At 37.4% G+C, this 14,355-nt stretch overlaps 1 long non-coding RNA gene across 1 annotated transcript in view; it reads left to right on the top strand.

The window, feature by feature from the left end:
* The first annotated feature begins 389 nt into the window (after positions 1-389).
* The window catches only part of LOC120872707, an 82,676-nt gene continuing 68,710 nt past the window's right edge, over positions 390-14,355 (top strand). The window contains exons 1-2 of the long non-coding RNA XR_005723314.1: positions 390-577; positions 8,212-8,285. This is a non-coding gene — a long non-coding RNA (uncharacterized LOC120872707). The remainder of the gene's footprint in view (positions 578-8,211; positions 8,286-14,355) is intronic.

Raw genomic sequence — 14,355 nt, 5'->3', positions numbered from 1 at the left:
TATATCATTAGAAACATATGCATGCATCCACACATATGCACACACAGTATGCGTGTATTCTAATTGGTCATATCTAAGACCTGATACAGTTTCAATAGTCAGGCAGGCTAAATTCACTTGGTCTCTTTACTTGTCAGTGAAAAAAATTGATGAGTTGTGCCTGCTCAAACTCTGAGCTAAGGTCAAAGCACCCTTGAGGAGACAAGAAAAAAGAATAAGTGATTTACAGATAAGGCCGGTAGCCTTGGCACCAGGAGCTTTTGTTTTCTTAGCTCTAGGCCCCGGGAGAGGAGTGTGTCTCCACCGGCACAGAGTGTTCCCCAAACAATGTGAGACACACGCCAAATTGGAGTCCAGCCAGGCTCCAGCTACAGTGCTGAACTCCTGCTTGCCGCCCATGGGCACACACAAAAGGCAGGCCCAGGTTACCACAGCCTCCCAGGTAAAGACCAAAGCTGCTATTTGTCATCATTAAGTGAACGGGCCATTCTTTTTCCTTCTGTGCTCTAATCAGTGGCAATGAAACTGAACTGGAAAAAAAAGTGGGACAAAGAACCACTCCAAATTCTGGACTCAGGTAAGAGTGAGCTCCCTCCCCTCAACTGCTTCTATGTCAGGAAATGATGCCAAATTTACTACTTACTCTCTGTCATCTTGAGTTATTTTTCTCTAAAGCTATATGACTATTAATATAGTCATTGTTCTGAGGATGAAAGTAATGCTCATTGTTGTAGATAATTTAGAGGATCAGAAGAGTCCAAGAAAGAAACTAAGAAACTTTCAAAATCTGTAACCCAGATATAGATATAGTGACCACTTTACTGTGTATAATTCTGACCATTTTCATCTGTGTATCATGTATATAGCTGTGTACACAAGTGAGGAAATGTGGAGAATTATAGAACTGGGTTCCATAATTAGTAACACATTATATATAATATTTTGTATTTTTATCATTTAACAACATATCATGGACATTTCTTCAGGCACAGTTGTAAAATTGTGAAAATAATATTTTCAGGGTCATTATAAGTACTAAACAAATAAAGGTAAAAGCTTCCTACAATGACCCCTGAGAAGTACCAATCACTGATATAATGCTAATTCCATTAGATTCTAATAAACATGAAATTATTTTTCTGTTTAAAATATTCAAAACTGTATAGCAAAGCAATATCTGCAAAGAGAAAGAAGATGGAAAGGGTTTTGCTGAAGATCACAGCACTAAAATCAGTGGTCTTTGAGTTAGGTTATATTTCCTCCAGGTCTCCTCCTAAAGAGAGGGTCAGGATATATGTGAGCAGAGTCACTAGCACAGAAATTGTTCCTTACTAACACAGCCCATTGTATTGTCTGGCAGCTTTAGTCATTAGAAAATGTAGCTAACTCAAAATCTAATTTTGTCTTCATATCAACCCTGTGATCCTAGTTCAAGGTATTTAACATTACAAAAAATGTTTTGTTTTGCTTTGCTCAAGACGTTTGTGCAGACAATGTAAGATCGTAATGTGCAGAGTGTGTTAGTCCCTCAGTCATGTCTGACTCTTTCTGACCCCATGGACCCTAGCCCACCAGGCTCCTCTGTCCATGGATTTCTGCAGGAGATCTTCCCAACCCAGGGATTGAACCCAAGTTTCCTGCATTGTAGTTGGATTCTTTACCATTTGAGAGGTATAATCCCCTGTGTTCTGCCTAATAGAGAGCACTTATATCTTATGCTCTGGATACTTTGCTTCTATCTATGCAGTCAGACAAGAGTCGGACACGACTGAGTGACTTCACTTTCTTTTTTCACTTTCATGCATTGGAGAAGGCAATGGCAACCCACTCCAGCGCTCTTGCCTGGAGAATACCAGGGACGGCAGAGCCTGGTGGGCTGCCGTCTATGGGTTCGCACAGAGTTGGACATGACTGAAGCGACTTAGCAGCATGCAGTCAGATAGCTGCAAGTTGTTGCATCAAATTAGAACTTAACTCAGAATGTTAACTCATTCTAAAAATGGCATCAACCTTGTGAACAACATTGTGTAAAGTATGTAGCGTGATGGTACAAGAGGAAGAAAGAACTTCTTCTGTAAGCCCATGATCAATACCAGGGAGAATGCCACATGTTAGACTTGGGTCCCAAGAAAGGTGTTCCAACATGCTCAGCTCTTGACCGATGGTTAGGAGGATAAGCTACCAATCAGTTTCAGTTCAATTGCTCAGTCGTGTCTGACTCTTTGCAACCCCATGGACTGCAGTATTCCAGGCTTCCCTGTCTGTCACCAACTCCTGAAGCTTGTTCAAACTCATGTCCATTAAGTCGGTGATGCCATCCAACCATCTCATCCTCTGTCATCCCCTTGTCCTCCTGTCTTCAATCTTTCTCAGCATCAGGGTCTTTTCCAATGAGTCAGTTCTTTGCATCAGCTGGCCAAAGAATTGGAGTCTCAGCTTCAGCATCAGTCCTTCCAATGAATAATCAGGACTGATTTCCTTTAGGATGGACTGGTTGGATCTCCTTGCAATCCAAGGGACTTTGAAGAGTCTTCTCCAACACCACAGTTCAAAAGCATCAATTCTTCGGTGCTCAGCTTTCTTTATAGTCCAACTCTCACATCCATACATGACTACTGGAAAACCCATAGCTTTGACTAGATGGACATTTGTTGGCAAAGTAATGTCTCTGGTTTTTAGTATGCTGTCTAGGTTGGTCATAGCTACCTAACAGCAAAAAGCTCTGAAAAAGTTTAAGTCCAATGGGAAAATATGGAAGCTACTTTCCAGTATTTCATTCTATTATTCACCAACAATTATTGTCTGTATGTCCTAAGCGCTTTGATTGGTGCTTCTACATATGCAATTCTGTTGAATTATTAGGGCTTCCCTGGTAGCTCAGCTAGTAAAGAATTCATGTACAATGCAGAAGACCACAGTTTGATTCCTGGGCTTGCAAGATCTGCTGGAGAAAGGATAGGCTACCCACTCCAGAATTCTTGGGCTTCCCTGGTGGCTCAGCTGGTAAAGAATCTATCTGTAATGCGGAAGACCTGGGTTCAATCCCTGGGTTGTTTAATTATTAATTTTGTTTAATTCTCACAACAATCAGGAATTTTAAAGATAAAGATGAGAAAGTTGCTATCCAGTTATTTAACCTTTAAAATACTTTTCCTGTGACTATATAGCTTAAAAGTGATGGTACTGAGTTTCCAAAGTTCAAAATGAATTGTACTAAATTTGTACTATCAATTGTTCAAAATCAATTCTGTCACCATAGCCAGAATAATTGTGGCTGTTTAAACCAATGTTCACCCTCTCCGCCACCTGCGCCCCCCCGCTACACACACTTCTTTAGGATGTACTCAAAACTCAAAACATCATAAAGACAAAAGTATCTTTTTTATCATCTGGACTGTTCTCTTGACTTTTTAAGTGAGATTTTTGCCTGCACGCTTTCTTTTAATATATCCTATGTTTTTTAAAGTATATGTCATCATAACAATTCCCTGTTTGAACAACAACAAAGCAAACTTGGTGGTTTGTTTTTGTTTACTGCTTTTTTTTTTTCTTTTAGGAAAATCTCGATTTTTTTTTTAATTAGAACTCAACTCTTCAGCTCTTTCTAATGTTAGTCGTGGACATTGTATGGTCCTTACTGTGTCACTACATCTTTCATCTCTCTGTAATCCACCCAAATAGAACCATTCAACCTTCCCCATGTGGGTATTTACCTTCATATTTTTGTTCATGCCATTCTCTTAGGGAGGTTGTCACCTGTTTTAATCCTTCATGCTTATCTTATGTGTTGTTTGCTTGGTTTTGCCTTTTCCATTGTACGTTTAAAAAGAATTTTTTTCTACCCCTCCATTCATGTGTTTGTGTGTGTGTGTGTGCGATGTGCGTGCAAAGTTGCTTCGGTCATGTCTGACTCTGTGCAACCCTACGGACTGTAGCCCCTAGGCTCCTCTGTCCATGGGATTCTCCAGGCAAGAATACAGGAGTGGGTTGCCATGCCCTCCTCCAGAGGATCTTCGCGACCTGGGGGCTGAACCTGTATCTCTTATGTTTCCTGTGTTGGCAGTCAGGTTATTTACCACTAGCACTACCTGGTAAGCCCTCTCTGCTCTTACATCACTTTAATTTATACTTCTATCATAACATGAGTTTCCTTTTGCCTTGGAAGCTCTTCAAGGTCAGAGAGTACTTGAAAGTGAGGTACTTTACTAGACACTAAAAGTTTAAAGAAAAACAAGAATTGATCCCTACTCTTTAGGAGCTAACTGGCCAGTGTGAGCAAGGCTCTTGATCTTTAACCTCCCTTCTGTCAGAAATACTCATCTGTTTATTTGTTCCACTTGTGTGGTAATCTGCACTTTTACCATGATGTGTCTCAATGCTTAATGCAGTTGAAGACTCATCATGTCATTTTTCAATTCCCTATTTATTTGTACCAGCATATAGTTGCACTAACTTTTATATACAGTTTAAATAGTCATAAAGGAAACAATGAATCCTTTTGCATACTATGGGATTATTGATACGCTTTTGTTTTAAAATACAATTTTCCAGTTAACACTTACTCTGTATTTACTTTTCTAAATATTTTCCCTCTCTGAAATGATGAAATATTTTAAAAATACTTTTCTCTTTTTTTGGTTAGAAGTTGCATATTATAAATTTCCTGTTTTAAGGTTTTTTCTAGAGAGTACAGCACACATTCATAACAAAATCTAACATTAACAGATGCTTTCAACTTTTTTCTGCCTATAACCAGAACCTTAACAACACTTTAGTTTCATTTTCCCCAAACACATTCAATTCAGTTCAGTCACTCACTCGTGTCCAACTCTTTGTGACCCCATGAACCTCAGCACTCCAGGCCTTCCTATCCATCACCAACTGCAGGAGTTCACCCAAACCCATGTCCATCGAGTCGGTGATGCCATCCAGCCATCTCATCCTCTGTTGTCCCCTTTTCCTCCTGCCCCCAATCCCTCCCAGCATCAGGGTCTTCTCAAATGAGTCAGCTCTTCGCATCAAGTGGCCAAAGTATTGGAATTTCAGCTTCAGCATCAATCCTTCCAATGAACACCCAGGACTGATCTCCTTCAGAATGGACTGGTTGGATCTCCTTGCAGTCCAAGGGACTCTCAAGAGTCTTCTCCAACACCACAGTTCAAAAGCATCAATTCTTCTGTGCTCAGCTTTCTTTATAGTCCAACTCTCATATCCATACATGTAAAACTCATTATATACCATCATTTTTAATTCTCCATATATTTAAACTTAATCAACCATGACATTTAGAGTTTTAAACAGAAACTACTATTTTACTGATTTAAATAGCTAAACATTTTTCATAATTATCATAAATGAGTTCAGTTTCAATGCTTCTATCTTAAATAATTTCAAGTCAAGTCTCCCCTCCCCACCGCTATGGGCACTAGAGTATGACTATCAATTTCCTTGGCTTATATTTAGAACTAGCCAGCTCATGAGTCACTATTATGTAAGCTCATATTTACCAAACTGCCTTTGAGCATTTTTTCCCTTCAATTTCTGATTCTGGGAATGTTATATTTTATTATTGAGCTCAACTTCTTATCAGAAGGATTTGTAAGGTGCCAAGTGTTTGCCATGTGACTCCAACTGCTGTTTATCATTATTTATAAGACTTCTTTGAACTAATATTTTTAAAGCAAATAATAAGAAAAAATATGTCTGGTACACTCTTCTAGTAAAATAAATATAAAAACAGTGTCACTACTGTCTTGTCTTCTTGCATGCACAGAAATTAGATAGAAGTGAATTCAAAAATTTGATGATGTTTTTCATCTAAATGGATACTAAATGAAGTGTGCTTATAATTTCGGAATGTTACTCTAATTTTTGAGAAAAAAAAGTATTCTATAAAATTCTCATAACTAAAAAAAAAAGGGAACATAGAGACATCAGGGTGAAATTTCAAAGATACACAAAAGAAAATATTATAAACAAACTAGGAAAAAGAAAACAAAAGTTTCTCTTCATTAGTGATTGTTTCAGGTAAACCTAAAAAATTTGTTTGATAGCAACTCATAGACTTGGATTAAGTATTTTGGTGCTTAAGCTTACATGGAATGATGCAGAAAAGCACATACTTGTCATATGAATTGGATGAGCTCAAGACTCTCAAACTGAAGTAGCTGAAAAAATAAATGAAAACAAGAATACAAGGAAAATGTGTATGGGCTATACACCCTGCCTATCTGGGGAAAATGCATGTTAAACTAAATTTTAGGATTTTTTTTGTGTTCTCACATGTTTAAAGAACTGATTTGTGAAGGAGCAACCAGCATATTCTCTATCACAAATTCAGCAAACTGGTGGCTAATGAATCATATGCTTTATTTGGCTTCTGTTTTTCTTTTTAAACTGGATTATTTGATCTTACTGAAAAATGCAGAAGATCCAAGTATGATAAAGATTTATGATTTTTCTTTAAACGTTAGAATATGTAGCAATATTAGGCCAACACTCCTTTATGGCAACTGTTCCCTAGATTTGAGTGAATTCCAAACCTTCAAGGAAGGACATGTGCTGTCTCATGGACCATGTTCCACCACATTCTATTGCAAATAAGCTTTTCAGGCTATAGCCTCTTATATATGCTTCTGCTGCTACTGCTAAGTTGCACATGGGGCAAAATAAGGAGCAATGTCCAAATGGGTTGGAATACTCTTCAGTGCAAGAAATTCCTGTGAAAGAGGGTATTTTCACCACAAAAAAGTCACAAAACTTATGTTCCTTAGTCCTTTCTCCAGCCTAGCATCTGCTGACCCACTGGTTCTTTCAGTAACTTTCCATCCTCTTATCAGAGCTGGTGGGAACTTTCAAATCCTTGATTGTCATGTGTAGGCAGCACAAAATAAATGACCAAGGTCCAACTGCAGTCTCATCTACTTGTCCTCCTCTTATTCATATTCCACATTATTCATCTCACTCAAGAGTCAAGGGGTTCTAGATTCTCCCATACCTTTCTGTATATTTAAAATTTTTAACTGCTAAGTATCTTCAAGGAAAACACTGCAGGGAAATAACAGTCCTGGAATTTGACCTCGTCCATCTAACTCTGTCTCCATTTTTCCCTTTTCATATTTATGAATGTAGAAATGTCAGACTGTCTACTTTGCCTTCCTTCTGACATAAATCTTCCATTTTTTTTGTACTTTTCTTCTTCCTAAGACACTAAGTTCCAGGGTTAAATACTAATTGGTAATGGATATCCTACTATTGGGACCTGCAGGTATAGGTGAGCTTGGAAATAGGATAACATGGCACAAAATCATTGTTTTAGTAGCTGAAAAAATTAACGAGCTATAGTGCCTCTATTTAAATTATTCCAAAGACACAGAATGAATAGAAACTTAATACAGGTATTCAGGTTGCTATGGCTATACAATTGCTCAGTCATGTCCAACTCTTTGCAACCCTATGGACTATATAGTCCATGGAATCCTTCAGGCCAGAATACTGGAGTGGGTAGCCAGTTCCCTTCTCCAGGGGATCTTCCCAACCCAAGTCTCCTGTATTGCAGGCAGATTCGTTACCAGCTGAGCCACCAGGGAAGCCCAAGGTATTCAGGTTAGTAGTACTTTAAAGAAATGAGTAAGAAAACTGGATTATGCATTATTATGTGTTCTATATTCAAAAATCTCCCTAAGACATTCAGAATTACTTGAATTTTGATATCTAAAATTGTTTCAAATTTCAAGTGGGAGTTAAATGTCTTAGAAATGTAATAAAGATTCATATGTACTTAAAATCAACACTAACTATTGAATGCATTCCCTATTTATTGCCTTCTTTTTTATGTCATGATCTATCAGCACACTTGTTTCTTATGCAGATTGTTTATTCTAAGTTCTTTAAAAGGATATTCATCTAGCAAGATAATAAATGTCCCATAAAATGCCAAATATAATACTCAATACATAAAATTTAAACACTGCCTTAAATTCACTTTATGATGTCATTTAATACCAAAAGAATGAATTAAACTTTCAAGTATATTACAGAATTTGTCATGTCCAGAAAATTTTAGTTATTAGTTATTAATTTAACCCCAAAATTCTAATACCTGTCAGTAATTTCTAAATTTATCATAAACCAAAACTAGTAAAGCCAATTTTAGTTGTTGATTAAATGTCTATCACTGACAAGTTTCCATCTATATTCTTCTACCTCAAGAAGTCCGATTATTCAATGAAGTGGAAGAAATGGGAATGAGCAGTCTGCTTCATGGAGTATCACACAATATCCTGGTAAGAATGCAAAAGATTAAAACCCTAACAAATAGACAATTTTTACTACAACAGTTATTAATACTTTGTGAACTCAGTTGGATTTTAGGTGATGGCACAAGACACAATCATCGGATATAAGACCTTTATAGAATGGTAAAAATTTATTTCAGCTCACAAACTATATGCTTTCTTCCCAACAAAAGCAATACAATGTTTCATAACTTTTTCATATGCTGTACCAGAGCAGGTTACTTATATGCAGCACAGCATATTTAGAAACAAGTAAGTTGCAGTAGCATTTAGTGGAATAATATTCTGAGATACTAAGATATTGCTGTTTTATATTTGTTTTTCAGTCACTCAGTCATGTCTCTTTGTGGCCCCATAGACTGTGGCACACCAGGTTTCCCTGTCCTTCACTATCTCCCGGAATTTGCTCAAACTCATGTCCATTAAGTCAGTGATGCTATCTAATCATCTCATCTTCTGCTGCTCTCTTCTCCTTTTGCCTTATATTTATCTGCACTCAAAAGTCATTTTCAACTGATGTCCTCTAAAGTCTAGAAAATAAAGTACTCCATTCCCTTTATTGTTGTTAGGCATGGTCATATAACCCTTTTGGGGCCAATAAGATGCAAAAGGAATTCTCTAGGCTAATTTTTAAGGAAGTTATTTTTAAATTTAGAGTAAACTGTTAGGATGTCTTATTCATTTTGCCTCTTAGCTATTCTATTTATTTTTTTCCTTCTTGGATAGCAGATGTGACGCTGGGAGTGTGGCAGTCTTATTGTTATCATGACAATGGAAGCCTTGCACTACTGATAGCAGATCCGTTCAGCATACAGCTCTGATGAGATCTTGAGCAGCTGTCTCAGTCATCAATCTCTGATTGTGAACATCTTGATTCTTGAAGGAAACAACTCCTATCTAATGTACTCATTGCTAGTTGTTGCTATTGTGCTACTTTCTGCCAATATAATTGTGAACAATATGCTTCCCCTCATTCAGGCATCAGTAACATCTGCCTTCATCTTCACAGTGAGATGAATATCAGACATTTACAAATTTCTTAAGTCCAAAGGACTAACTGATGATCAGTAATTTCTTCATGATGCCTCAGACCAAAGAAACACCTAGGAGTCCTGTTTATTGGTTAGATTCAAATAATTTAACAGCTGTAATTTATCTGGTATCTGTGTTTATTCAAATATGTAAACTATTTCAATACAGCCTTGAAAATGGGCTGTACTGTCTCAGTGCACGTAGGTATAAAATTTGGGAGTTATGTTCTGTTCAGCTTTCCTAGAAGGGAGAAGTAAATTGGAACTTTCTAAGACCAATTGCCTAGTATGGAACAGGTGGGGTCAGCTGCAAAGGAGCACAAGAAACACTTTAGGTTGGAGAAGTAAAGTATATCCTGATTATGGGGTTGCTTATAAAAATTTTTAGAAATAATAAATTTTAAATCTTGTGCTCATAAATTGTTGAAACATAGACTATGTTAACGAACTAATGGTGTTAGATAGACAGGATTAATTGCTAAAAAAGACGACAGGACCCAAAATGACAATGTGTAGAAATCTAACATTTATTAAAAGGAAAGGGTAAAGTAGAGAAACAGTATTAAAGTATTGATGTGCCTCATAGCCAAAGACCTCAAACCTGAGAATCCAGGCAAGAGCACTGACTGTGTGTAAGAGCTGTGTAAGTGCTTCCTTTCTTGGATCAGAAACTATCGATGTGTGAACAGAACATCTTGGAACCATAGTGTCTATACTGGAATCTTGACTGATACAAATCATCAGTCTCACTGCTGTTGATTAAATAATGTCGATAAACTAGTGTAAATCATCTTCAAACGCCTTTGGACATATGACTACAAAGGAACACTATTAGCAATTATATATCATGCCTTGGGGCTTCCCTTGTTGCTCAGCTGGTAAAGAATCTGCCTGCAATATGGGAGACCTGGGTTCGATCCTTGGGTTGGGAAGATCCCCTGCAGGAGGGCATGCTAAGCCACCACAATATTCTTTGCCTGGAGAATTCGCATGGACAGAGGAGCCCAGTGGACTACAGTCCATGAGGTGGCAAAGAGTCATACATGACTGAGCAACTAAGCACAGCAGCATGGCATCATGCCTTGACCAAGCGTTAGTGCTGTGTAGGTATTCCAGTAACATAGGTTAATGAGGTTAATTCTAGGTCTATTGGAATTAACCCTCACAGTAAATAACATCTTAATGAACCAAAAACAAACAAAAAATTATGCACTGTAAATTACTATACAAACATAACAAATTCAGTAAAGTAATATTTGCTTTGCACTATTACGTGGAAATAGTGATGACACCACAGTAATAATCACAAATTTCAGTTAACATTGTACATTGGGGTACATGTGTCTTTTTGAACTATAGTCTTCTCAGAATATATGTCCAGTAAGTAGGATTGCTGGATCATATAGTAGTTCTATTTTTAGTTTTCTAAGGAACACCCATACTGTTTTCCATAGTGGCTATATCAATTTACATTCCCACCAACAACACAAGAGGGTTCCCTTTTCTTTACATCCTCTCCAGCATTTATTGTTTGTGGATTTTTCAATTATAGCGATTCTGACTGATGTGACACCTCATTGTATGTTCATTGCAGAACTATTTACAATAGTCAGGATATGGAAGCAACCCAAATGTCCATCGACAGATGAGTGGATCAAGAAAATATGGTAATATACACAATGGAATATTGGTCAGCCATAAAAAGGAACAAATTTGGATCATTTGTAGACACACTGATGGACCTAGAGTCTGTTATACTAAGTGAAGTCATAAAGAGAAAAACAAATATTATATATTAATGCATGTATATGAAACCTAGAAAAACGGTATAGATGAATGTATTTGCAGGGCCGCGATAGACACAGACATAGGGAATGGACATATGGACCCAGTGGTGGGTAAGGGGTGGGAGGAATTGCGAAATTAGGACTGATGTATGTGCACTGCCACATATAAAAAAGATTGCTGGTAGAAACGTGCCGTATAGTGCAGGGAGCACAACTCAGTGTTCTGTGATGATACAGAGGGGTGGGATGGTGAGTGGGAGGGAGGTTTATAAGGGAGGGGATGAATGTACGTCTATATAGCTGATTCACTTCATTCTATAGCAGAAACATATACATAATGGTAAAGCAACTATACCCAATTTAAAAAAAATAAAAGAAAGACAAAAAAAAAAATAAAAAGACAAAGTGCATACAAGTGTGATATGTTACAACAGAGTAGGATGACATGGACAACCCTGGGAAGGCATACTTTCTAACTGAATCAGAACATTCTGAATGAAGAAAGAAGGCCATTGTGTCCTAACAAACATAAGTGACCAAGCCATCATGTCCTTTTCTTACTCATTTTACTTCCTTACTTAAGTTAATCACTTGTGCTAAAAATAATGACATAGATAGAAAGGGAAAGATAAGGTAACACATAATTCATTTGCCTTTCAATCTTTTGTTGCTCATCAGTACCTGGAGGTAGAGTGTGTTAGTAAAATATGCAATATCAAGAAGTGAAATAAAATCAATCAAGTTCACTTCATGCAATATTTTGGTGCTCGAGTAAGAATAAATTACATATACAGGCACCAACTATGTCAAGGCTGTATATTGTCACCCTGCTTATTTAGCTTGTATGCAGAGTACATAATGAAAAATGCTGAACTGGATAATGCACAAACTGGAATCAAGATTGCCGGGAGAAATATCAATAACCTTAGATATGCAAATGATACCACTGTAATGGTAGAAAGCAAAGAGGAACTAAAGAGCCTCTTGACGAAGGTGAAAGAGGAGAGTGAAAAAGCTGGCTTAAAATTCAACATTCAAAAGAGACACATGTATCTCATTGTTCACTGAAGCACTATTTACAATAGCTAAAACATGGAAGCAACCTAGATGACCATCGACAGATGAATGGATAAAGAAGTTGTGGTGCATATACACAATCGAATATTACTCAGCCTTAAAAAGGAATGCATTTGAGTCAGTTCTAATGAGGTGGATGAACCTAGAACCTATATTCTAACACATATATATGGAATCTAGAAAAATGGTACTGAAGAATTTATTTACAGGGCAATAATAGAGAAACAGATATAGAGAATAGATTTATGGACATAGGGAGAGAGGAGGAGAGGGTGAGATGTATGGAAAGAGCAACATGGAAACTTATATTACCATATGTAAAACAGATATCCAATGGGAATTTGCTGTATGGCTCAGGAAACTCAAACAAGAGCTTTGTATCAACCTAGAGGGGAGGGCTGGGGTGGGGGAGATGGGAGGGAGTTTCAAAAGGGAGGGCATATATGTTTACCTATGGCTGATTCATGTTGAGGTTTGACAGAAAACAGCAAAATTCTGTAAAGCATTAAAAGTTAAAAAAGAAAAAAAAAACCCTCAACATTCAAAAAACAAAGATCATGACATTGGGTCCTGTTACTTCATGGCAAATAAATGGGGAAACAATGGAAACAGTGACAGACTTTATTTTCTTGGGCTCCAAAATCACTGAAGATAGTGACTGCAGCCATGAAATTAAAAGATTCTTGCTCCTCGGAAGAAAATCTGTGACCAAGCTAGACAGCATATTAAAAAGCAGAGACATTACTTGGCCAACAAAGATCCATCTAGTCAAAGCTGTGGTTTTTCCAGTAGTCATGTATGGATGTGAAGTTGGACCATAAAGAAGGCTGAGGATGGAAGAACTGATGCTTTCCAACTCTGGTGTTGGAGAAGACTCTTGAGAGTCCCTTGAACTGCAAGGAGATCAAACCAGTCAATCCTAAGGGAATCAACCCTGAATATTCATTGGAAGGACTGACGCTGAAGCTCCAATACTTTGGCTGCCTGATGCAAAGAGCTGATGCATTGGAAAAGACCCTGATGTTGGGAAAGATAGAATGGAGGAGAAGGGGACAACAGAGGACGAGTTGGTTGGATGGCATCATCGACTCAATGGACATGGATTTGAGCAAGCTCTGGCAGGTGGTGAAGGACAGGGAAGCCTGGTGTGCTGCAGTCCATGGGTTCACAAAGAGTCAGACATGATTGGGTGACTGAACAACAACAGTACCAAGTACGAAACACAAATTTTGTGATTTCAGTGATTCTGCATGCAGTTTAAATGTTCTTATACTTGCATTAAATCTGGCATTTAATGCAGATTAAATGTACAATATTATATATGTACAATTTATATTGTACAATAATATATGTACAATATAAAAATGTACAATAAAATGTGTACAAATGCTTTTAAATTTCTTTGCTTGAAAAGTGTTAACCTCTCAGTTGTGTTTGACCCTTTATGATGCCATGGACTGTAGCCTACAAGGCTCTTCTGACCATGGAATTTCCCAGGAAAGAATACTGGAGTGGGTTGCCATTCCCTTCTCCAGGGGATCTTCCCAACCCAAGGATTGCAGGCAGATTCTTTATTGTCTGGAGCCACCAGAGAGGCCCTTTCTTTGAATGAATGAATTGAAAAAAACACTATGACAAGTCAAGAGAAAAACAACTGAAGAAAGGAAAACGTTAGTAATTTTAATGACACATTTCCTTTGCTTTTTGAAGACATACTTTCATTGTACATTCAGCACCATAAATTATGTAGCAGGCCCTGGGTAATTAATATTACTGCAACAAGTGTTCGTGATATAATAGCAACATAGTGCTGCAGATGAATGAATATTTAGATTCTTACAAATACACAAATCAAAATGACATCATTCATTCAATCCACATATCTCTAAATTATGTCTTGGGAGGAATTTAAAAATGAAATATAAAAAGAAATAGTGAATATTGACCTAGCTAAATGTCTGAAAGAAAAACTGCATGAGTAAATTTCAATAGTTTATTTTGTAATGAAAACTGAAAGGTGGGTACTGACTTGCAGGTATGTTCTGGGAAATGGAAACCTCAGGGATCTGATGTTTCCTTGGTGATAGGTCTTTCTTTTCAAATCTATTGTCTTTGTTAATACAGAGTTGAAAGCTTTGGGTGATGACTATTTCCTCATTCTGC

This window comes from Oryx dammah, unplaced genomic scaffold (assembly GCF_014754425.2).
Source record: "Oryx dammah isolate SB20612 unplaced genomic scaffold, SCBI_Odam_1.1 HiC_scaffold_2, whole genome shotgun sequence".
In the NCBI taxonomy this organism is placed as follows: Eukaryota; Metazoa; Chordata; class Mammalia; order Artiodactyla; family Bovidae; genus Oryx; species Oryx dammah.
This window is presented reverse-complemented; position numbering and strand designations above follow the sequence as displayed.